The following is a 27,600-nucleotide window of genomic DNA, read 5'->3' on the forward strand; positions in this document are numbered from 1 at the left end:
TTTTTTTTCTTCTTTTCCCATGCACACGGTATATTTCCTGAACTCCGCCCGCCTTTTTAGCAGAAATGAATTATCTCAGCCATTCTTGCTGGGAGCTTCTATCTGAAGAGATAATGATTTTTGTGTTTGTGGACCACCCCCCTTTCTCTCTCTATCTTTCTCTTACTCTCTCGAACTCTCTACTTTTTTTTTCTTTTCCAATCAATTAACTCGCTCACAACCTCCCTTCGTACTCCCCAGAAGCTCGAAGCTCCCCCACGAATGAGATAATGAACTTGCGATTAACAATTAGTTGAGGGAGCTTACTTCTCCCCCATACTTTTGCGTTTCCACCGCTACACCTTCCAATGATAAACACATCGTCAGCTATCAGCGTAAACCTTGCAACGAACTAGTAACAAGATTCCGCTTTATGCCCCTAATAAGGTTTGCAGAAGGACAAAGAAATGAAAAAAAATATAATAATACAAATAATACAAATAATAATAATAATAATAATAATAATAATAATAATAATAATGGCAAGAACGATGAAGACAAGGAAGGAAAACAACACAAGGAAGAGAAGAGGTAATAAGTCTACGCATAGCCGAAACAAATAATTGAAATACACCTCTGCGCGCAAAAAAAAAAAAAAAAACCGTTTAGCCATAACAACAACAATAACGAACCTGAATAAATAATAAGCGCCAAGATAACAAAAGAAATGAGAAGATAAAAAATAAAGTCAGAAATGCATGACGCGCAATCCGAGGGACAACGAATAAGATGAATTAAGGCGTGCAAATAGCATCTACGTCGGCTAATCGCATAGTCCTCTCAGATTTAAGTTTAATTTGGATCACGACCCAAAACAATGTAATTGTTACTCCCGGCCGTAATCTTAATGGCAGCTTTTAACGAAATCTTTGTCAACGTATGGATTTTCTATTTCCTATCTGACCTGTAGCCGAAGTAACAAAGATACGTATATATCATTTATTTACCCTGTCCGATCTTCGAACTAAAATCAAATTGTGGTATCTGACAGAACGATACTTCTAGAGTCACTACCGATCAAGGACAAAAGCCACGCCGGGATAAGTGTCAATGAGACGGAATGAATATCAGTCAAAAGATGAGGATCATTATGAAAGTACTAACCTTGGTATGGACTGCATTCGATTATTTACGTATGGGGCGTTTACATACGTTAGTGTTTGTTTATTTCATTTAAATATTGAATCAACATTTGAGGATAAGGGGTAATGAAACAGAAATGATTTCTATCTGCAAGATGAGGTACACTATGGGAGTACTAGGATTAATCAATTATATGATTACTTATAGGCGGTTTAGGGCAAGAATTTGTTGGTATTGGATTTGAAGATGTTGTAATTAGCAGGTAAGCAGTCCTGCAGTGATTTGTTCCTTAGACACGAAGGCTTTGCATAAATCTTTCCATAGAAACATCAGGTACATGGAAAAAAGGAAAACATGTTTTTCCGTTTTCGTAGCATACGAGTTCTAACTGTGAATGTTTTTGGAGGATGAACTGAAGATTGGAGCTCAATTGAGTATTTTCCATAGAAATAATAGTAGAGTAGAGTAGATTAGAGTAGAGAGAGAGAGAGAGAGAGAGAGAGAGAGAGAGAGAGAGAGAGAGAGAGACAGAGACTAGCAACGTTTTATCTTTTAGACAGCGGTTGTAGGGAGACGAGATCATAATATTATGTATTGTGTCAAGGCAGGAAGGAGTACTTCGTACGCTCCATCCAGGACCTGATGCGGCCGCAGCATTCCATCTTGAGATGAACCTGGTTCTTAAGAGGGTTACACATAGAATCAGTAGAATTACATTCCGCAGTATTTTATAAAATGCAGATACAAGTTGCCAGTATGAAGTGATTAAAATTAGGTAGGAATGAGGTCAGACATACAATCGAAAGAGTATCAGTTGCCGATTTCTTAAATTCTCGCTGGAAGCCGCGATGACACACACACACACACACACACACACACACACACACACACACACACACACACACACACACACGTATATATATCGAAGGCATTCCCAAGACTGCTGCGAAGATGGGCTCTCTCTACCGTTTTAGAAAGTTAACTTCCCTTGAAAGTATCCTGTATCTCTATAAGACCATCATTTGCCCATGCATGGGGTATTGTTGCCACATTTGGGTTGATACATCTGCTACTAGTTTCTGACTCTTAGACAGGGTTAAAAAAAAAGAGTGGGCAACCAACTGCACTGTAAACCCAACTCCAACCTTTGTCCAATCGATGAAATGCTGTATCCGTATGCCTATTTTACAAGTATTTTAATGGAAGGTGCTCCGAGTAACTCCAAACCTTAGAACCCCCTTGACCTAAATACACCCGACTAGCCCGTCAAGCAGCAAAATCTAACCCTTACGCTGTATAAATTCCTAGATGCCGGAAAACCTATTCAAATAGTTTCTTCCTTCGAACTGCTAGACTTTGCAATTCTCCCCCGGGCCTCTTCTTCCCCAACTGTACTGACGTGCAGAAGTTCATATGTAATCTGAAAAGTTATCTCACTACTCAATTTCCTACATAGTATCTCTGCAAATTTTGTCCTAAATAGTAACCCCTTATATCCTAGTGGTATTGTGCCTTAAGGTGAAAAAAGCAATGATAATAAAATATAAAAGACTTGCTCTTAAGATGATATGACAAATTTTAATAATTCACGAATAGTTTAAAATAAGTACTTGCCCCCCCCTCCCCTCTCTCTTTCTCGTGCGGAAACCTGAAGATATCATTCTCAAACACAGTGTGTCCAATTAATTAATTTAATAATCTATACATACGTTTGTCCAATGTCACACACACACATACACAGACATCATCGCAAACATTTATTAATGAGATACGAATTACCTCCCTTTATAGTCATTCTTCATTAGTCAAAAATCATTTAAACTATCCCTTCTCCAGAAAATTTTATTACCATTGTTACCTACTCATATGTTATGTTGAAATTAGTACAAATTCCAACGCATTTAAGGTAAAAGAATTATCACCTACTAAAACGTCATGTCGAAATAAGTAAAATCATATTATGCTTTCGTTGTTCAGGGATCTTTTAAATCTCCGCATTTCAGGTGAAAACATTATTACCTTCTTACATGTCATGTTGAAATTAGTAAAAATTCCAACGCATAATGATGAAAGCATAATAATCTACTTAAATAATTGAACACGACAGAGTCATTCTTATTTCCGATTTTTTTGGGTATCTTTTCCATTCGCCGAGCGAATAATGTCAAAATAAGTAAAACCATATAGTGCTTTCGTTAATTAGGGATCTATTCAATCTATTATTTTATATATTTATATTACCTACTTAAGTGTCATGTCGAAGTATTTGCAATTATAGGGTACTTTTGCGGATTAGGGATCTTGTAAACCTAAACATTTCACATGAAAACATTATTACCTACTTACATGTCATGTTGAAACAAATAAAATCCTATGGTGATTTTGTTGATTAGGGCTCTTTTAAACCTGCGCATTTCAGGTGAAAACTATATTACCTACTTACATGACATGTTGAAATTATTAGTAGCATTTTTCTGTAAATAGGGAAAACCAGACCGATTTCTTACATACAAGTGTAATCCATGATGTCCTGAAGTAGTAAACGACATGGGGCCATCAGAACTTATACAAAATCGACGTGCGTATCATGTACATCTAGCTGAACTTTTGAAAGACATTAAAGACAGGCATGTACTGGAGAATCTATTTGCAAATTTTTAAGTTACTGAATTTAAAAAAAAAAAAAAAGGGCTACCACACCGCTACATGACTATAATGCTGCGAGATGAGGATAAGATCAGAACAGTTCAAGAAATTGATGCAATTGTGTTAGCAGAGATATCAGGACCTGAATATCCAGATCTTTGTGAGTTAGTTATGTTTTTAATGGTACATGGTCCAACCTTTTCGTAATTGTTTGATTATGTGATAATAAGTTTCTTACTGATGTTTTTTTTTTTTTTTTAAATTTCAATTAATGGGGAATTTCCATGGATTCTGCTAGTTATAATTAACGTGAGAGGTGTGCCGCGACCCTTGTTTTACCTAACAACATAAATTGGCCACTAGAAGATAGTAAAACACACGATCTCCGGCGAGGGCGGGGGCGAAAAGACAATGTATTATTTTGAGTTTATTGAAACATTGCTTTTTTAAACGACATTTTCAAAATAAACGATTATTGAGGAATCAATAAGGAGACGATCCACGGGTTACGTATTTCTTATAAAATATATAATTTACTAGCAGGGCTATTCGATGTTGCCCGGGATTAAATGAGGGACAACGAATGTTTCACATCATACCTTTATTGTCATCAAAATCGGTGAAATTGCCCATTTTTAATTAATCAATTGATTGCCTGTTTTAGTTGTGGACCTGCTGCGGTGCACCCTGAAGAAATTCACACGATACATTGTAGTATACATTGCACTGTAGATAACATACTGTTGATTTTATAAAATTATTTAATATAATGGCTTGAATTCAAGTTTAAATTCAAACTTTAGTAATCAGAAACATTCATATCGAAAGCGCCCCTGTCTTATAATAAAACATACTGTTGATTTTATACGCGGAACCTTTCTGCTTGTGCGGTGAAAAACTTCTTAAATGCACTTGTGATGTTTGGCTTTTATATAGCGTTAACCTTGTTCAAAATCAAAATGTTTCTTCTTTAATAGAATGTTTCGATAATCGATTTGAGCTTTTCGATACTTACCAGAGGCAAACCTATCTAAGAACACTACTAGACATAAAATATATTTGTGTGAGATTTCATAAAAACAGTCCTGAAACAGCGTGTTAAATTTCTTCTCTATTCCCTCTCTTTTTCGACGGAGTTTACAACGTGTTGGATCCCTACATATAAAAACATGTATAAACTTACACATTGTTTTCTTCAGTTAATTTTATGCATATGATATAAATTTTATCAAAACGGCATAATTTTATTTTAAAAACAGTTTGACCCCTCATAGCCCTTTTAAGTTGGGGACATTTTGAGATTCGGGATCAGTTTTGCCTGTTATGCTATATCTAAATAGATAATAGGTGCAAACGCTGACGAAGCATATTTTATCCGAAGATTATATATATATATATATATATATATATATATATATATATATATATATGTATATATACTATATTTGAATATATTTACCATATATATATATATATATATATTGAATCTATTATATATATATTGAATCTATTATATATATATATTGAATCTATTATATATATATAAGTATATATATATTTATATATATTGAATCTATTATATATATATATATATATTGAATCTATTATATATATATTGAATCTATTATATATATAATTATATATATATATTTATATATATTGAATCTATTATATATATATATATATATATTGAATCTATTATATATGTATATTGAATCTATTATATATATAATTATATACATATATATTTATATATATCGAATCTATTATATACATGTAATCATATATATATATATATATATATATATATAAACGCGCACACAGATACTGATATAGAGTGAATTTAAATTCCTACTAGACATCATCTTCGAGTAACTTCAGTCTATCAGTAAAAGAGTTTGCCATGCCAACTGGCATAAGGATACTTCACCATACAAATAAACCCGGATCAAATATTAATAATAATATAGTATTCCAAGTCCAAATAAGATCCCCTCCACTCACTCATACGACGAAAGGTGCATTTTCTCCTAATGATATTACGTTACACCAGATGGATTCTTGTCCTTGCTTTCCAAAAAGAACACAAAAGACACAGAATAGGCTACAATAAAGCATAACATAGTTAAGTGATCAATTTGGGAAAGAAATATTCGTGTTCGTCACTATTTTATTAACTCAAAGTTCAAGAAGTAGAGGAAAATCCTAATTGGATATACAGATATCCATGTATCGCATATAGAAACTAAGTGTCAATCCCTTGATTTCTGAGAGTAATCTGAAGTACACACACACACACACACACACACACACACACACACACACACACACACACACACACACACACACACATATATATGATTATTTTTTTACTAGAATACAACACTAGTGTTTCATCCTTTCGAGAATCTTCAGTGCAGGGTGTCACGATTAATAGCAGTCGACAGATTCGAACCCGGCAACACGAGCCTTCTCTTGCAAAGACCGTATCCAATCGGCTACCATAATCGTGAGAAATAACGTTGAATTCAAATATGTTCTTTTTAAAAGTTCTTTACGTCAGTCACAGTGATCTAATCGTTATACGATGATCTATGCATAAGAGCTAAATTGATCGACAATTCAACTGAAATGCTCAAAGATAAGAAACGAGTTTCTTAAAGGGGCTGACATAATTATTTTTTTTCTATGATAATTAAACACCTAAATACACTAGTGTTTCATCCTTTCGGGAATCTTCAGATTCGAACCCGGCAACACGAGCCATCTTTGGCTCGATTAGCAAAAACCGTATCCAATCGCCTACCATTAACCGCGAGAAATAACGTTGAATTTAATCACTCACACACACACAAACACACACACGGACGCACACACACAGACGCACACACACATACACACATACACACACACACACACACACACACACACACACACACACACACACATATATATATATATATATATATATATATATATATATATAGAGAGAGAGAGAGAGAGAGAGAGCAAAGTTTATTTTAATGTATTAGTAAATGTATTAATTATAATTGGAGACAAACTATAACAGCATGCGAAAAGTTAAATTGAATGAATTAAAACAAATTTTATAATGGGGATAAATAAGGAATATCTGCCTTACTCACGACTAAAATATTAGTTTTATTTTGGTGTCTTTAACTTCTTCTCTCCCCACCCTATTTTTTATTTTAAAGGACAACACTTTTGTCAAATTGTTGTCAATACTTATCGTCAGCTAAAATGAACATCGTTTCCAAAACGATCGTACAATCCTATTTACTTTATTTCCAAAGGAAAAACAAACAAACTATAACAGCATGCCCAAAGGTATACTGACTGAACTTAAAACAAATTTTATAATGAAGGTAAATAATATATACCTTACTCACGACTAAAATGTTAGTTTTATTTTGGTGTCTTTAACTTCTCCCCTCCATTTTTGCTGATGAGGAGACTATGTTTTAAATGACAAAACTTTTGTCAAATGATTGTCAATGCTTATTGTCAAATTCAATAAAATGAAAATCGTTTCCGAAACGATCGTACAATAGAGTTGATTTTGTTTGTTTTTCCTTTTGAAACAGATTTGTAATTCACAATTATGAATCTTTTACCCCCCCTCTCTACCCCCCCTCTCTCTCTCTATATATATATATATATATATATATATATATATAGACAGAGAGAGAGAGAGAGAGAGAGAGAGAGAGAGAGAGAGACACTGTCTCTTACAATATATATATATATATATATATATATATATATATATATATATATATATTGTAAGAGACAGTGTCTAAATGAGCAAAGTCTCAGTAAAATATATTTAAAAGTGCTATGCTCTGAGTATTGTAGTTATGATAAGCTCAATAGATGTAATTACCTAGTGCCATATATAAAAAGTGCGTGAAATTATCAATTAAGTTTGCATAGAAGTAAACAACAAAATAATGTTTATATGTACGATCGTTTCGGAAACGATATGCTTTTATTCATTCGATATTTACAAGACAAATCCATCGAGAAATAAGTATGCTGATTATGAGACGATATCCAGAAATATTTTACTTATTTCATGATGGATTTATTAAGTAAATTTCGCAAACAATAAAAGGATATCCTCTCCGACATAGAAACATGATTTTGTTATGTTGACTCCTATGAAAACTCTCTATCTCTTTTTCTCTTTCTCTCTCTCTCACTGTCTGTCTGTCTCCCTCTTTCTCTCTCTTTCTCTCTCTCTCTCTATATATATATATATATGTATATATATATATATATATATATATATATATATATGTGTGTGTGTGTGTGTGTGTGTGTAAGCGTGTTTGGTTGCGTGCTAATGCGTGCTTCGATTAAGAGATAGAAGCCGTGCTTCTTAGGTAGGTATATAGATAAATAAGGACAATGGAAGAGAATTATAGATTTAAAATGAACTTGCCACCACGCCATTATTGTAAAAGGCATTGTTTCTATTTCATGTCACGCTGTACAAGATTAACGACTTTGCATCGCGAAAGAAGCGAATCGATAAGAAAAAGGGGAAACATTAGTCTTCTTTTATTCTATTCTTGTTTTATAGTATTCTTGCATTCTTCTATTCTCGCATGCGACATTTCACTGTGACAAACGAAAACATGCAAAGACATTAGCATATATTTCGGCATTCGTATAGTACACTACTTCGCGGTTGTTCGCGTGTCCGGCGATCCGCTACTAATGTGTCCATAAGAGGCCTTGCAGTGGAATCCGTGATCCACACTGGCATCCAAAAGCATAAGACTCCGATTACTGACCTCATCAAGGTAGAAGACAATACTAACTCAACGAGATCGTTTAGGAACTGCTCGGCGCGCTATATCTTTGCTTGATAGAGTTCAAAACCGACTTCGAAACCAAGTAGATGATGCGTTTTCTCCTTCTCTGCAACCATCTTTCCCACAGAATAGACATTGCAAGCCTGGCTTTGATATATTGTTAATATCCTAGCAAGTGCTCGTCTGAGCTCTAATCTATGGTACCCTTTTTCTAAACCTTCACAAAAAACAAACACTCAGCTAGTTACACCCTCTCTCAACAATCTTCCCCACTCTCTATCCGTGCCTAAATCTAAACGCAGATTCCATAAACAAATCTGGTTTCCTAGAACTGTCCGCCTGTAGAATACTATTTCACTGGCCTGCTTCCCGACCAATTACAATATAGCAACCTTCAAGTACAACGTAAACAAATTATTGTTGAGTCGTACCCTTAAATAATCCAAATTCTACTAAACTTTTACCATTAACGATAACTACACTACCACCTTACATCAATTAACCGTTATCCTTGAGTGACCTCCGTGCCTTGATAAGTGGTGACTCTCTGTAAAAAAGGTATACATGACTTAACATCTCTTCTTCAGTGTAATAGACGGGCATTCAGTGGCACAATCTAATCCTCAGGTGGCTTTTAGCCTTGTTAAGCGATATCTCATTCGTAAAAAAGCCAAATAAAGTAAAAAACATAGAGGTCTATCATAGTCGAAAACAACGTGGAAGCTCTCTTTTCGTTAGCTTCTACACCGAGATGTAGGGGAGGATGCCAGTCTTTTCTTAGGATTATCCCACTTACTCTTGATTTTTTGAGTCCTGGTTATGCCCAGACTAAGGATTGAACCCCGTTTTTGTGGTCGATTTGTAAACTCGAACAATTAATCGAAGTGATGCAGTAAACGTTAAAGTTTTTAAATCAGTAGCCAAATTTTCCTTGACAGACAACATCGATAATTAGAATCTTCTGTTTTGTAGAAGACGGGGTCGGCGTTAATCGTTGAAATTTCACTTTATTACAAAGACGTTTTTTGATAACAAATATTCTAAATTATTGTTTCTTATACAAATTGATTCATAATATCTTTCTTACTCTACTTGGTGATTCATAATTGTCTTTATAAATTAACTCTGATTGAGAAATCATGTTAGCCGTTATTGTAGGTAGTGTCCCCTCAAGTAAGCTCAATAATAGATACATCAATTCCTCTATATTTCTCTCAATAATAAAACTAGCTCCATCTCTCAGCTTGGAATTCTCTTACATGTGATATATAAATTTAAGTGGAACTAATGGCCTGAAATGATTCAGAGCGTTGTTTATGTGAAAGTGCTTCAATGCAACAGAAGGAGATTTTGCATTGATATGTGACAATAGATAAAATATGTGACAATAGATAAAATATGTGACAATGCATAAATTATGTGACAATAGATAAACTATGTGACAATAGATAAACTATGTGACAATACATAAACTATGTGACAATAGATGAACTATGTGACAATAGATGAACTATGTGACAATAGATAAACTATGTGACAATAGATGAACTATGTGACAATACATAAACTTTGTGACAATAAATAAACTATGTGACAATAGATGAACTATGTGACAATAGATGAACTATGTGACAATAGATAAACTATGTGACAATAGATGAACTATGTGACATTAGATGAACTATGTGACAATAGATAAACTATGCGACAATAGATGAACTATGTGACAATAGATGAACTATGTGACAATAGATAAACTATGTGACAGTAGATAAACTATGTGACAGTAGATAAACTATGTGACAATAGATAAACTATGTGACAATACATAAACTATGTGACAATGCATAAATTATGTGACCATAGATAAACTATGTGACAATACATAAACTTTGTGACAATAAATAAACTATGTGACAATAGATGAACTATGTGACAATAGATGAACTATGTGACAATAGATAAACTATGTGACAATAGATGAACTATGTGACATTAGATGAACTATGTGACAATAGATAAACTATGCGACAATAGATGAACTATGTGACAATAGATGAACTATGTGACAATAGATAAACTATGTGACAGTAGATAAACTATGTGACAATAGATAAACTATGTGACAATACATAAACTATGTGACAATACAGAAATTATGTGACAATAGATAAGCTATATGACAAAAGATAAACTATGTGGCAATAGAAAAAACTATGTGACAATACATAAACTATGTGACAATAGATAAACTATGTGACAATAGATAAAATATGTGACAATTGATGAACTATGTTACAATAGATGAACTATGTGACAATAGATAAACTATGTGGAATTAGATAAACTATGTGACAATAGATGAACTATGTGACAATAGATAAACTATGTGACAATAGATAAACTATGTGACAATAGATAAACTATGTGATAATAAATAAATTTTGTGACAATAGATAAACTATGTGACAATTGATGAACTTCCTGTATTGTCACATAGTTTATCTATTAAACTGTGACAATAGATAAACTATGTTACAATACATATATTTCGTGGCAATAGATAAATTATGTTACAATAGATAAATTATGTGACAACAGATGAACTATGACAGTAGATAAACTATATGCTCAATAATTCACCCCGTAGTCAAATTGGCTGGTAAGTGATTGAACTTCATCCCTTTGAATCTGCCCAATTGATCAAAGTCGAAATATTAGCAGCCAAATAAAAAAGTAATCGAAAACTGAGGTCAAATAAAAACCGTTCCACAAAAAGTCATCAAATTATAAGGGAAGCATTGGAATTAGTATATTATTCTAGAAAGAGACTTATGTTTATGAATAAAGTCGAATTTTTTCCTATAACCTGTTGTTTCATTAATTAGGCTCTTGACTAACTGAGTGGAAGGTTGGATCTTTCATCATTGTTGTGTACTTTTTTCGGTCATACTGAGTGTCAACGTTAGTATGCATGTGATTGGGCTGGAACAAAAGTGTAAATCTTTTTGCGTCCTTATTCAGAAAAGGATAACATCTTATTGACTGAAGTAAATTTTATTTTTGTTTCAACTAGAGTCCTCCGTTTGAAAAAGCTAAACATCCCACGTATAAAGCAGCGACATTGTGCATCACATTGCCCTCGTGAGGCAGTGTCCATTTGTATAATAACAATTACATTACATTTTTTTTTCAAAGTTTAAATGGCATTTAGGAGAATGCAACTCCCAAAATAATAATAAGAAGAAAGCTAAAACCTATGGTGGTTTTACAACCACTACCGTCGTATACAGTAAAAATGGGGGAATATCGAAAGCAAACACACTGTAGTTAAGTTTAGAGATACAAGCTACACATCTTTCTATATATCTCACTATAGAGTGTAAACAAGTGACCTGTAGATGATGTTTTTGTGAGTGTTTCTCTTGATTTGTTTTCAAAATAAACATTGGCGTCTGAGTGGTTTTCTATCGTCATACAAGACAATGCTTTCATTCCCAGCGACGATACGAGTGAATAATCGTTAAGTAAAAGTGCAACAAAACTAAAAATTAGACATTAAATTTCGTATTTAAATGAAATGATGATTAAAATATGAAGACAATCAAACGGCTATTTATTTCGTAGAATCAACATTGTAAGACTAAAAATATCTTAGGGGAAAATATGGAAGCCATGATGTTTTTAGTAGTCAGAAGGATTTCAAGTTATTCTCTGCTAAACCTAATTTGGTATAATTGTTTTGTTTCAGAACATGTCTTTGTCTATTCCTGCATAAAAAATTGTTTTCCTGGCTTATTTAAAATAAGATGCCATATAACATAAATAATTAGGAGAGAATGGACCATAAAAACGTAAAAGATAGAGAAATAAAACTAAAAAAAAAAAAAAAAGACATCGTAGCTAAAATGACAGACGCTGTTAATTAATCAGTGTCCAAATATTCTAATTCTCGAGGCAAAAATTAAAATGACTTTGATTTTTCTTATTTCTTTTTTTCTAAAAAAAAAACGTACTTTTCCGTCTTCTTTTAATTTCTATATTCATAAATTTGCTTTGTTATTTAAAGAAATTAAAACTTTTACTTACAAATTATCAGTTTTGGATTCAACGTGAAACATTAAGCAATATTTATAATTAATTATAAAATTTTGACGCTAAATGTAAAACACACGCCATATAAATAAGTGTATGTGCATATATTAGATCTACCTCATATTCTTCTGCTAATCTTTTAAGAAAAACAAAAACAATTTTTCAGACCGTTGTCTTAGAATATTTTAGCAAACGTGAAAATAAGATCATTCCATAAAAACGCGGGTATCAATAACCGAACAAATAAAAGTTTCGATTTGTAACAGAGCGCGTACGGCGGCTACATGCAAATACCGAACCGTGTGCGAAATTACGTTACGGCAAGGATAAAGAAAGACGATAAAAAGGAGAGAGGACTTTAGATAAGACCATCACGTGATAGATGTGGATGATGTTCGAGAGGATAGGCGTCAGAGAAGACGAGCACGTTCGGAATCACGTTTCATTCGGGAAAGTACCCGAAAATAAATGCCATTGTTAAAGAAAAAAGAGGTGAGTTATTACTTGTCTTCTGTTCCTTGCGACGCACAGCGAGTTGGGTCTACATGTGTAAACATGTGTAATGTTATAGATTTAGTCTTCAGATCCCTTAAGCTTGAACCGTAAAATATAACGGATTTTTATGTAAATTTGAATAAGGATTCTAAACATACAATTTAATAGCATTATATCTGGATTTTAAAGGTTGGTACAAAACTGTTCTGTTCGAGAATTAATTTTATGCGTTATGGTACGGATATTATAGATATTTTGTATGTGAGTATTTAGGCAGTATTCTTTCATTTAATCTAACTTTGTTAAAAATAACAAAATTCTCCTCCTTCATTATACATTTAATCTAACAAAATTTCTAATGATCTTTTCTGTGTTAAAATCAATTAATTTTTTCTGTACATAATGGATGACGTCACAAACATAACATTATGCACGATGACGTCATAAACGATGCCATTGTTAAATGATGATGACATCGACTATGATCGACTATAGTGGATGGTGTCATAATTTTTTGACGTCATCCACCATACATAGTTATTCAAAATTAATAACATCATCATTTTGTGACGTTATCTATCAACCCAGAAAACATGGCAAAGATTACTTATGACGTTTTATCTAGAGGAGCCGAAGTGCCACGGTTCGTCTACTTGATGCAGCTTCTAGATTCCTAAAGGACATAGAATAAGATCGGTGCAAAAATTTTTAGAAGTTATTGGCAGTTTTAAATAATTTTAACAAATGTATTTGATGTATATTTTATTTCTTAAAAATATCCCCATAATCTATATATTTATAAAAGTGAGGATGTGTGTGTAAGATAGAGTACACTTCTCAGCCTATATACTCAATGGATTTTTGAACTAAGACTTTAAATTTTGTATATAGGATATTCAGACACGTGGAAAACTTTTTATTCGGTTTTCATCCAAAAATAACGTGCTGCTAAGGGGTCAAAATCGAAAAATTAGTACGCGGGGTCGTCGGATTTTTATCTGTTTGTCAACTGTTTCACGAATGCGCATGCGTGAATGGTTCACATGACAGACTCAATATGTTAAAAATAAGTAGGTTTGAAAACATTTTTAAAGATCGTGTCAAACTGTCCTGATGGTTATCATACTTGAACCACTGTCTATAAGTTTTGGTTTCGATCTCGGCCCGAGTATTTTCTTTTTACTTATAAGAAGTGAACTGTTTAGAAAAAAAACCCATAATACTCGCATGCACATTTTCTGTATGAATTAAAATATGATATTTATGCGTATTTTACGACCGAGCAATGCCGGGCGGCCTAGTAGTTAGTTTATAATTTTTTCTTTCAGATTTTTAAAGCACCATTTGTTTTTTCTTTTTATGTATTTTTGCGATATTCTTACCTATATTGACTCGAAAACGACCTTTTTAGCCAACAGAAAGGGGCCATCTTCCAACATGATAATGCTCGTCCTCATACATTTTTATTAACCAATAACTATCCTAGATTTTGGTTGAGAAATTTTGTCCCATTTTACACATTCTGCTGACGTAGTTGCCTCGAATTATCATTTATTTAAAAGAGTATAGAACCATTAAGATAACCTTAGGTTAACACCATAAGATTAAACCGAACATGAGTTAGATTTATATGTCACATTAAAACCTAAAGGATGTTACAAGCGAGAGATAAGTTCTCAGATCGAATCAAGTTATAGAGAGCAACAAAAAGACTGTTTTTCATTTTCAAGATGAAATTTTTAAACGGCAAAAACTTTTGCACCACATAATATTGAAAAAAAAAACTCCGGTAAATTTGTTTGCTTACTTATTTTCATCTTAAATGTCTAACATACTGAGTGATTTGGGTTTTGAATCTTCATTTCAGATACGAGGGGCGTGCAATAAGTAATACCCTTGACCCACTTCCCATAGCAGTAGAGCAACGAAACTTGGCACAGTTATTAGTCTTTCTCTACATAGGAACTACCAAGAGTTACGCATGTCTCCCATCCTTTGATTAAGCTCTGGGGACCGTTTTTGTAGCACACCCCAGGTTGGTCCTCCAACCACGACGTGACTTCAGAAATTAAGGCTGCATCATCTGCGAAGCGCTTTCCTTTCAAAAACGACTTTATGGCTGGGAAGAGGTGAAAGTCAGAGGGAGCAAGGTCAGGAGAGTCAGGTCAAGATGGGGAAGGATTTCATAACCACACACCCGTGCTTCTGATCTGGCGACATGCGAATTGTGGACCGGAGCGTTGTCCTACAGGAGGAGGGTACCTTTTCTGATCTTGCCCAGCCTCTTGATTTTGATAACTTCCCTTAATTTCCTCAAAAGTGAAGCATAATAGGTTCCTTTAATTATGGTACCCTTTGCCAGGAAATATGTTATCACTACTCTGTCCTGATCCAAGAAGACTGTAAGAATGACCTTGCCAGCGGAGGGCTGCACCCTTGCCTTCTTTGGAGGTGGTGAGTCCAAGTGCTTCCACTGCATTGACTGGGTTTTGGTCTCTGGATCATAGTAATGGACGCAGGTTTCATCCTGTGTAATCAGTCTTTTGAAAAACTTTGACTCATCTTCTTGGCACATCTCCAAATTCATCCTCAAGCACTCGACGCGTTCTTGCTTCTGGAATGGCGTGAGCAACCTGGGAATCCATCTGGCAGACACCTTATGCATATGCAAATGGTCATGAATCATAGTTTCCACAGACCCTGTACTAATCTTGACATCTTTGGCTATTTGGCGAATAGTAATGCGCCGATCTTCCAAAATGGCAGCCTCAACTTGACAGACAGATGCCTCATCAATGGCAGAAGGGGGGGGGGCGACCAGGTCTGGGAGCTGTTTTCACAGACTTCCGGCCATGTTTGAATTCACGATGCCAGCGTTTTACAAGGTCATATGATGGGGCATTATAACCATAAGTTTCTTTCATTTCATCAAAAGTCTCCTGGGTTTGTGTCCTTTCAAATGAAAACACCGGATTACTGTTCGACATTCAACAGGCTCCATTTAACACTTGTAAAACAGAAACCACAATTATTTCAGAGCTGTAATTTGCCACTTAACCCTTAGAGATATAAATCATCGCAAATGCAAAATTTCAGCTAGATCAGACAACTGGAAGTGGGTCAGGAGAATTACTTATTGCACCTATGTTCTACTGATGAGCCCAAAGAAGGGCGAAACTCAAGTCTATAACTTCTTGTCAATGGATTTTATGGTCTGTGTGGGCTGCAACGTTGTCTGAATATGGAAATCAATATACCTAATAACTCACATTAAAAATCTAATATTAGTTTGCTCGCTTTTTGGTTAGCTTGTTTGATGAAATCGTCGTAGTTAGTATAAAATCCTTCTTGTGAGGCATCGGTTGGATGATTGCACCACTTATTGCAAAGAGATTATATTCGACAGTCGGCCTTCATCGTACTTTGATTGATCTTTAGCCGTTATTAAACATCCTTGTAGGTGGCACAAGTGGCAGAGTACTTACTTTGCATGCAACTGACTCGGGTTTCGAATTCTGAGTTCAGATATGTTCTACCGATGGACCCAAAAGGAGGGCTAAACTTGAGTCTAGAATCTCCCGTCGGTGGATTTCATGGGATGTGTGGACTGATGCGTTTCCTGATTGTAAAAATAAGTATATATATATACTCATTTTTCTTTTTCATACTTATTTTTCATGAGAATTCATCAGGCTTATGCTTGACGAATTCTCACGAGAATAAAAAGCGGAATATTCTGTGTAGCTTAATTGCCATATATATTTTCATAACTTACTACCTAGCTCTACGTATGTATTGAGCACTGTTGAAGTAAATACTGAAAAATTTACGCATAAAATCATATCTTCGTATATTAATTTATATGATTAAATGAAGTAATCATATATATATATATATATATATATATATATATATAGCTTAATGCGTAAGAGGAAAAGAGAGAGAGGGAGAGAGAGAGAGAGAGTTCAATTCCACAGGAGGAGACTTATCTGAATAATGTCAAGCTCAACAATTATTATTGGAGCTTATACAATAGGACAACAAGAATATCAAATGAAGTCACAAAACTATATATTGGTAGATATAGAATGGATCATTCATTAAATAATGGAATACAAGCAAAATTTAGGGGAATAGAAAGAACTCTTTATGCCAGGGCATTTCGAAGCCCAATGCTTCTCGTCAGAAGAGTAGAGGATGTTCTAGGTAGCATGGGAAAGATGCCTACCTAGCACCTTCTCTACTCTCCTGGTGAGAAGCATTAGACTTCGAAATGCCCTGGCATAAAGAGCCCCTTCTATCCCCTAAATTTTGCTTGTATTCTATTATTCAATAAATGATCCATTCTATATCTACCAATATATAGTTTTGTGACTTCATTTCATACTCTTGTTGTCCTATTATATATATATATATATATATATATATATATATATATATATATATATATATATATATATATACACGTTTTATTTTTATTACCGTATCTTTCTTAACAGAAAGATACGGTAATAAAAAATAAAACGCATATTTGCTCAACAACAGTATTGAGCACTTTCTTCAGTTTTTATTAATTACCATCTCCACTATATATATATATATATATATATATATATATATATATATATATATATATATATATATATAGTGGAGATGGTAATTAATAAAAACTGAAGAAAGTGCTCAATACTTTTGTTGAGCAAATATATATATATATATTATAATATGAAACAGCTAATAAAAAGTATAACCATGCAAAATTGTCTAAGATAAAGATAAAGATTTTGACCTATGTGATGTAAGATACGTCCTTGAATCTCATTTCTGAAACTAGAACGCAAGAGGTTGACCGAAAGACAGAGCATCAAATCGAAATACGAGGACTACATAGAAATTTCGCTCTTTTCAGTGTAATGAAAAACAAAGGAAATTTGTAAGGACGGGAATGATGCTTATTGTATTTGCTATAATAAAATGGGACGTTTTTAGTGCAGAATATAATGTGCCGTCTTTATTGCTGACGGCCAAGAATTTTGGCAGACATAGGTATTTGTCCACAGGGGGTGGAGGAGGAGCGTAGGCATTTTGTATATTTCGCACCCACCCCTCACCCCATTCGAAACAAAGACGAAAAAGAGGAGAACAAGAAGAATGGAAATGCCGGAAATCTTTTCAACAAAAAGATAAAGACAAGTGAGTCGTAATTCGGAAGGTATTTGCTTTATACAAGTGCGGATAATGTGAAATGTTCGGACTTAGACGGCCTAATGACGCAGCCTCCCGTCTTTTTTTCTCCCCGCTCCGCGAAATGGGGAGGATGAAAAAGAAGAAGAAAAAAAAAGCGAAATGGAATCTCTCGGACACGAATAATAGTTCTTCGAAAACATCCACTTCACTAATAGTGAGACAGCACAGGCAAAAAGCTGAAAGCTTACCCATTAAATTGCCCCTTTCTCTCCCCGTGCAAACGAATCCACAAACGTAGGGATATCCACCTCTCCGTGCTGGTCTTGTAAATGCACTACTTTCTTGTGCGCAACGAAATCTATCTACTAAGCCTTCATTGTAAATATCAAGCAGATTAGTCTTCCATTTTCGGTCTTTCTCGTTTCTTTCTTTCTCCGTTTAATGTAGTCCGCAAGCGGAAAATTGATTTTTTACACTGTCTTCAAGGGTTTTATACCTCAAGTGACTGATGGGATGTCTTTGAAAGGGAGGTAAGAAAGAAAGACAAAAAAATGTGATCATTGCTTTATGATTATTATGTCCATCGAGGACCGTACTAGATCTCAAATGTCCTCATCGTGCAACTAGACGTTCCCAATAAAATAATAAGACTTTTAAGAACATGTGATGCCTACATTTAAGAGACATCACTCAAATCAAAGGGGATTTGAATGTTTAGAACAATTAAAAAGGAAAAAAAAAACACTAATACATTAGTGGTTCGCTTTTAGAGATTTTTATCGTCGGACCCTAAAATCAACAGAGCATTCCTGTAATGATCTGGTCCCTGTTAATAGTGCTGTAATGTCGGTTCTGTGCAGTTCTAAGCGGTCAACTCACTCAGGCTTTATTCTTATTTAACTTATTGCTAATCGCTTGAAGCGTCCTCATCGGGGAATGCCGACGGGGTTGCCCAGATACTTTTTGCAGGTCAGAATGCCTCTCCTCGACTTCTCAATCCCACTTTCCGACCCTGATGTCACAGTTCTTGCAGTGGGAGAGAACTATAGGCTAATTTATTTTATTGCGCACCATTATCCTCATCCTTCTTAATTGTTGTCTCACGTGAAACAACAACTAAGAAAGATGAGAATAATAGTCCGCAATAAATAAATTAATAAATAATACTCATCTCAATAATGAATTCCAATTAAATATAATTCAATTAAATATAATTCAATTTCAACCGAAATATTCGGTACGGACCCGACCATGGAAGATCAGCTAATAAATAAACGTGGATTTATAGGACCAAAGGGTTCAGCCTTGGTTGCCCTTCGGGGCCCTTGGCGCGATGGATGGAAACGTTGAATCTCTATGGTTCTAGGTGAGAATTGTCTGAAGATAGCTGTTTCAATCCTGCCCAGGGCCGGCCAGAGGCTTACTTGGCCAAAACGTGGTGAGACGACATCACCTGTGGATAGCAGTAATTGCTGACAATGCAGTTAGAAGATTCGGAGTTCCTATCCCGTCGCAGTTACCACCTGACGAAGGCCAGAGGAATAGTTGGCGGAAACGTCGTGAAAACACGACTAGGAAGGATGAGAATAATGGTCGGCAATAAATAAATTAATAAATAATACTCATCTCAATAATGAATTCCAATTAAATAATATATAGAACTTTATGCCTTTTTAATAGTTTTCATACGGTACTTTCTTTATAAGAACAATTTCGTTTCGGTAAGTGAAAGTATCCGTAACGCAAAATATGTTTCTTCTTTTAGTATATGTATAGATTTTAGTATATGTATAGATTGGAACATTTTGCACTTCTTTTTATTAATAAAAAATTCTACTTTTTAGACAATTACGACAAAATAAATAAAACAAACGAAAAACAATTATTTTGAAATTTAAAGTAGGGGACTAGGTTCGCATATAATTTTAACGTAAAATGATCACTCACATCTTGACTAGTCTAGCGTTTTAGGACAGTTAACATTTATTTTACGAGCAAAACTGAGTTTGAGAGTGTGCAAGCTAGGATTAGATTCGGTTTATGTTTACGATTAGGTGAAAAAAAACGTAACTAATGCCTTGAACAATGATTCATTTGCATGTTTCTAAAAATTAAATAATTTAATCGACTGGAGAAAATAAATTATTGAAACCATATAAAAAATAATTTATAAAGGAGAAAAAAGTTTTAAAATCTCCGGCAACTTCGCATCGGTATCTTCCGGCAAGTTACGTAACCAGTCGGAAAACACCAGAGCGAATAGCCAATCACGACACGTTGCGATTAAACGTGAAATTCATTAAAAACAGGAAAATGGCTGTCAACATGTCAACATGAAATCTTACCTGTTTCCCATGTGAAGAATTGCATTCTGAATAGAAATCCGTTCTTAAAATGGAGAAAGGGGAACGTTTTGAATGAATCGTCTATCAGTTTTCGCTACGGTATATTATGGCTGTTTGCTTAACCTACTGGAAGATGTTGACATGAAGTTGTCGCGGATTAGTTCGTAAACTTGATAAGTACTAGTTTTTCTGTATGTTAATTTGGAGTATTTTCGTTTAAAATATAGGAAATATAACAACAAGAACAAGAACAATAACAACAACAACAACAACAACAACAACAACAAAATGATGTTTATGTAATTCACCACACTCACCATCACTCAAATATAAAACGTTGAAGTTAGTAAAAAATGATACACAGATTAACCTGAAAAGAACGTCATCATCCCGCCACCTTTCTGTCGGCTGGCGGCCCTATCCTAAAGATCGACACTCACATACATGCATGCTTCAATCAAAGATAAAAATACAACCAAGACACATACCTCTACATATGTACACACAAACGCAATAGGAATATTGACAATAGCGGTTGCGGACACGAGTGTCGGTTCGGATCATTTTAGAAACCGAAATATCTTATAATATCATCTTAATTCATTAATTCTAATGAAGACCCTTAGATTCTAAGGAAGACTCGCTAAGAACATTTGTTTCAACTAAACAAATCAATACCCAATTTAATCACACACACACGCACGCACACACATGCACACACATACACACACTACACACGCGTGAGCGCGCGTTTGTGTACTAGTGGAATATCCGTCACAGGACGGGTATAAGATACTTTAATGTTATTTTTTCTTTAAGAGTATGGTACGATTATGGTATCGTAATTGGTATAGTAAAACTTCCAAGGTATGTAGTTATTGAGAAAAGTGCGGACAGACAAACGGACGAACGGGCTAGGGTTAATTTAGAGGCCCCTTTTGTCGCGGGACCCCCCCTTCCAAAAAAAAGAAAGGCACTGTGCCTACGTAAGATGCCTGATTGCCTATAATACATATCCCTTAATACATAATAATATGCTAAACTGTTTTAATACCTATCGAAGCACAGGACTCTATTAATGCTCACGTGCACACTGATCCCTTTAAAATCTATTATTTAATATAACTTCGTGGTAGAGCAGTTGTTTCTTACATTTAAATTTTTGTATCAATCTTATTATATTTTTTTAAAAGATTAAAAGATCGGTTCACGTTTGGGTGAATACATTCTATAAATCGTAAAGTTCATAAAATAGAAATAATATGACAATGTTAATCACCATAATGATCAATTGATAAAATAAATAAAATTTTATATGTATAGGCACCGTCTGAATGTTAACATAAACAAAAATTATGTGCCTATGTAAATCACTGTATTATTTGTAATATGTATTAAAATATTATTTGTAATATGTAGAACAATATTATTTGTAATAAGTATTAAAATATTATATTTTATATATATCAAAATATTATTTGTAATATGTATTAAAATATTATTTGTAATATGTATTTACAATATTATTTGTAATATGTATTAAAATATAATTTTTAATATGTATTAAAATATTATTTGTAATATGTATTAACAATATAATTTGTAATATGTATAAAAATATTATTTGTAATATGTATAAAAATATTATTTGTAATGTGTATAAAATATTATTTGTAATATGTATTAAAATATTATTTGTAATATGTATTTACAATATTATTTGTAATATGTACTAAATATATTATTTGTAATAGGTATTTACAATATTATTTGTAATATGTATAAAAATATTATTTTAATATGTATAAAATATTATTTGTAATATGTATGAAAATGTTATTTGTAATATGTATGAAAATATTATTTCTAATATGTATAAAAATATTATTTATATATGTATACACATAGTATTTGTAATATGTATTCAAAAATATAAACTGTAATATGTATTAAAATATTACTTGTAATATGTATAAAAATATTATTTGTAATATGTATGAAAATATTATTTGTAATATATATGAAAATATTATTTGTAATATGTATAAAATATTATTTGTAATATGTACTAAAATAGTATTTGTAATAGGTATAGAAAATATAATTTGAATATGTATGAAAGTATTACTGTAATATGTATTAAAATATTAATTGTAATATGAATAAAAATTGTATGTGTAATGTGTATTGAAAATATTATTTTAAATGTGTATTAAAATGTTATTTGTAATATTAATTAAAATAATATTGTAATATGTATTAAAATATTATTTCGAAATATGTATAAAATTAGTATTTATAATATGTATTAAATATTATTTGCAACATGTATTAAAATATTATTTGTAATATGCATTATAATCATTTTTATATCTATTAAAATATTATTTGTAATATGTATTAAAATATTATTTGTAATATGTATTAAAATAATATTTGTAATATGTATTAAAATATTATTTGTAATAAGTATTACAAATACTATTAGTAATGTGTATTGCAATATTATTTGTAATATTTATTACAATATTATTTGTTATATGTATTTAAAATATTATTTGTAATATGTAATTACATTATTATTTGTAATAAGTATGTGAATATTATTTTTAATTTGTATTAAATGTATTGTTTATAATATGGATTAAAATGCTATTCGTAATATGTATTATAATAATATTTGTAATTTATATTAAATATTATTTGTAATATGTATAAAAATAATTTCATGTGCATTAAAATATTATTTGTAATATGCATTAAAATATAATTCGTAATATGTATAAAAATATTATTATTTGTGATATGTATTTTAAATATTATTATTTGTAATACGTATTTAAAAAATATTTTTAATATGTATAAAAAATATTAATTGTAATATGTATTTGAATATTATATGCAATGTGTATGAAAAATGCTATTTGCAATATGTATTAAAATAGGATTTGTAATATACATTACAATATAATTTGCAATATGTATTAAAATATTATTTGTAATATTTCTTAAATATTATTTGTTATACGTATTTAAAATATTATTTGTAATTTGTATTAAAAATATTATTTCAAATAAGTATTTAAAATATTATTTTAATATATATATGCATTAAGTGTTTGTAATATGTATAAATATATTATTTATAATATGTATTGAAAATATTTTTCGTAATATGTATTACAATATTCTTTGTAATATTTATTGAAATATTATTTGTAATATGTATTAAAATGCTATTTGTAATATGTATTAAAATGTTATTTTTAATATAAATCAAAATATTATTCAATTATGTATGAAAATTATTACTCATATTATAATTATAATATTATAATTATAATTTCTAATATGTATTAAAATATTATTAGTAATATGTAGTAACATATAAATTGTTATAGGTATTGGAAGTATAATTTGTAATATGTATTAAAATATTATTAGTAATACGTATTAACAATCTTATTAATAATATGTATTAAAATATAATTTGTAATATGTATTAAAATAAAATTCTCACATATATGTATTAAAATATAATTGTAATATGTATTACAAACATTATTAGTAATATGTATTAAAATATTATTTTATTATGTATCAAAATAATTTTATATGTATTAAAATAGTATTTTAAATATGTATTAAAATATTATTTGTAATAGGTATTAAAGTATTATTTGTAATATGTATTAAATGTTATTAACTATGTATTGGAAATATTATTTGTAATATTTATTATAATGTTATTTGTAATATGTATTAAAATAATTTTAAAGGTATTAAAATATTATTTGTAGTATGTATTAAAAATGGTACTTGAAATATGTATTAAAATATTAGTCGTAATATGTATTTAAAATATTATTCGTGATATGTATTAAGAATTAATATTTGTGATATGCATTGATATTATAATTTATAATATGTATAAAAATATTATTAGTAATATGTATTTAGATTTATTTGTAATATGTATTAATATATTTTTTGTAATATGTATTAAAAACTTTATTTTTAATATTTATTAAAATATTATTTTTTATGCGTATTAAAATATTATTTGCAATACGTTTGAAAATATTATTTGTAAATGTATTTGTAATATGTATTACAAATACTATTAGTAATATGTATTAAAATATTACTTTTATTATGTATTAAATTTTTTTTATATATATTAAAATATTTTTTGTTGTATGCATTAAAATATTATTTGTAATATGTATTCAAATATTTATTGTAATACGTATTAAAATATTATGTTTTATATATATCAAAATATTATTTGGAATACGCATTTAAAATATTATTAGTAACAAGTATTAAAGTATTATTTGCAATATGTATTTAAATATTAGTTGTAATATGAATTTAAATATTATTTTATCATGTGTTATAGTATTATTTGCAATATATATTTAAATATTATTTTAATATGTATGAAATATAATTTAAATATGTATTAAAATATTATTAGTAATATGTATTAAAATAATATTGATAATATGTATTTAAATATTATTTGTAATGTATTAAAATATATTTGTAATATGTATTATAATATTATTATTTATATGTATTTATATATTATTTGTAATATGTATTAAAATATTATTTTTAATATGTGTGAAAAATTTTATTTTTAACACGTATAAAAATAATATTTGTAATATGTGTTAAAATATTTTTGTAATATGCATTAAAATATTATTGTAATATGTATTGAAAATACATATTGTATATTGTGATATGTACACATATTGTATATTGTAATATGTATTAAAATATCATTTTTAATATGTATTAAAAATATTATTTGAATTATGCATTTAAAATATTATTGTAATATGTATTAAAATATTATTTGTAACATGCATATAAAATATTCTTTGTAATATGTACTAAATAATATTTGTTATATGTGTTTAATATATTATTGTAATATGTATTAAAAACCGTAATGGTCCTGGATATGACCTAAAACTATATCCGATGGTGAGGACCGACCTTGCGGGCTTTGGGGAGTGTGGAGCCACCCTTTAATTGCCATTGCTCCCAGGTCCACTCTGACCCGGAGTGGTAGTACCTGTTAGTGTCCCAAATATGGGTTAAATAGAATCTGACGTAAAAAAGATATACTCCATTAAAAATGGTTCCTCAAAATAACTAGATTCGGCATTAAATAACCTGAAAAAGGTTGATATACCGTAAAACAAAGGCAACAAACCAACCAAAAACCGTAATGATCCGGTAATTTTACATTTTGACTTTCTTTCTCTGCAAAAATTGTGACTGATCATTCGTGACATTTAATTTTCAATTTCTTTTATATAAATCAAAGCCGGGAAATCGTATTTTTGTGTGTTTTAAAACTCCAACACTCTTAAAGTTACAATGACAAACCTAATATCGAATCGAAAGTAACCAAATTAAAAATAACATCTGAATCGATTAAGCTAAAAAAAAAAATAAGTAAGAAATGTTGAAACTGGAAAATTTATCAATGAGAAAACGAAAGGCAAACTTCTTAACCGATATAGACAACGGAAAAGAATAAAAAATATCTCATTATGGAAATAGAATAAAAGCGAATGATCTTGACATGTATTTGCTTTCTTATGTATGCTAAATACGTGAAATAAATGTTTCCAGCAATTGTACTCGCAAATTTTTGTGTGACAGTACGGATATATATATATATATATATATATATATATATATATATATATATATGTGTGTGTGTGTGTGTGTGTATGTATGTGTGTGTGTGTGTGTGTGTGTTGTAAGTTATTACAATACATTTATGGTAAATTAAGCTACCCAGAGATTTCAGCATTTCATTCCAGTTGGGAATCGTCATGCTAAAATGTATAGAGTTCCACTTATCGGGTGTTTTGTATATATACACATGGCGTTTAATCAAGCTTGCTAACCAATCAGATTCATTGTTATTTCTCTCCCATGGACCAATACACACACACACAGGCACACACACACAACGTGTATTATTAACTATCTATATCTTATCTATATCTCACCTGTCTGTTTAAATGTATGTATGTATGTATGTATGTATATGTATGTATGTACGTACGTATATATGTATGTATGTTTATATGTTTCGCAAAATCTTTCGACAGAGGCGACGGATTTTCACGAGATCGGTATCATTTTGAAACTCGACCTTTCGAACGACAAATATCGAAAAATTGGCCTAAAAAATTAATGCTTTCACCTTCAACTGGCACTTTTTACTGGGGGGTCGCTTTTTCGCCGTATTTTCGAACGTCATCGCCTCTTTTCGATTGTCTAGCCTTAATTTAAACCTACATCACTTCCCGTGTGACGATGGGCACAACAGCTATCGCGTCACGTTTTTTTCCACTTTCTTTTCCTCCTTCGCGGTACGGGTTCGAGCCTGGCTGCCTACTATCACTTTTTTTTTTGCTCAACACACACCTCCAAACACTCGGGTAACGCCGGGAACCCAGGCTAGTTTATTATAGAAGTAAGGGATTTTTTTATAGTAAATTGTGAAAGACTTTATTATTTTTCTTTGATATTTTGATTCTTTTCTCAGCCAGAATAGTGCATGCCTACGACATTTTTCCTATCACCATAAGTTAATTGTGACTTTTTTCCTAACCAAAGTTGTTAACTGCGACTTTTTGAGATTTTTTTCTTATCACCATATATGAGTTGTGACTTTTTCTAAACGGAAATCGATATTTTTTTCTGTACCTGTTTCTGTCACTTTTTTGTCACCTTTTTTACCACCGAATGTTGCAATTAATAATTGCAACGTTTTTCTTAACCAAACTGAAATTTTTTCTGTGACATGTTTCCCAACAAAAAAAATGAAAACA

At 31.4% G+C, this 27,600-nt stretch overlaps 1 protein-coding gene across 2 annotated transcripts in view; it reads left to right on the forward strand.

The window, feature by feature from the left end:
• The window catches only part of LOC145284600 (uncharacterized), a 586,277-nt gene that overhangs the window by 283,480 nt on the left and 275,197 nt on the right, over positions 1-27,600 (forward strand). The window lies entirely within an intron of this gene.

Source organism: Euprymna scolopes, chromosome 9, assembly GCF_053919585.1.
Source record: "Euprymna scolopes isolate OS-2025 chromosome 9, ASM5391958v1, whole genome shotgun sequence".
Taxonomy (NCBI): Eukaryota; Metazoa; Mollusca; class Cephalopoda; order Sepiida; family Sepiolidae; genus Euprymna; species Euprymna scolopes.